The following is a 544-nucleotide window of genomic DNA, read 5'->3' as shown; positions in this document are numbered from 1 at the left end:
AGTAATTATTTTTTAAGTGGCGTTGGGACTGGGTAGGATACATAAGACCTCCAGCTATATTGAGCTGTGTTGAAATTTTGAAGGGGTTGTTGAATCTATAGATTTAGTTTCAGCAGGATTGCCGTTTTTTCTTTATTAATCCTACAGATTTCTGAGCATGGAATCTATCTTCTGATATCTTTTTCAATTTCTTTCTTCAAAGATTTTCAGTTTTGATTATACAAGTCCTTTACTTGTTTGCTGAGTGTTACCCCCAAGTATTTTATTTTATTTCAAGGGTGTTTCCCCCCTTTTCTTTCTCACTCTCTTTATCATTTGTATATGGGAGGGATAGCTACAATTTTTTTTTTAATTTTTAGTTGATCTTGTGTTCAGCCATTTTACTGAAAGTTTTTATCAGCTGTAGGAGTTCCCTACTGGAATTTTTAGGAACTCTTATGTATACTATCATATCACCTGTCAATAAAAATAATTAAAGACAATGCTTGTTTCTCTGAACATATACCAGGGAGTCCATTTACAAGGTTCTGGTGACAGCAGGTTC

This window comes from Microtus ochrogaster, unplaced genomic scaffold, assembly GCF_000317375.1.
Source record: "Microtus ochrogaster isolate Prairie Vole_2 unplaced genomic scaffold, MicOch1.0 UNK3, whole genome shotgun sequence".
Lineage (NCBI taxonomy): Eukaryota > Metazoa > Chordata > Mammalia > Rodentia > Cricetidae > Microtus > Microtus ochrogaster.
The sequence above is the reverse complement of the archived record's forward strand: the minus strand, read 5'-3'. Positions refer to the sequence as shown.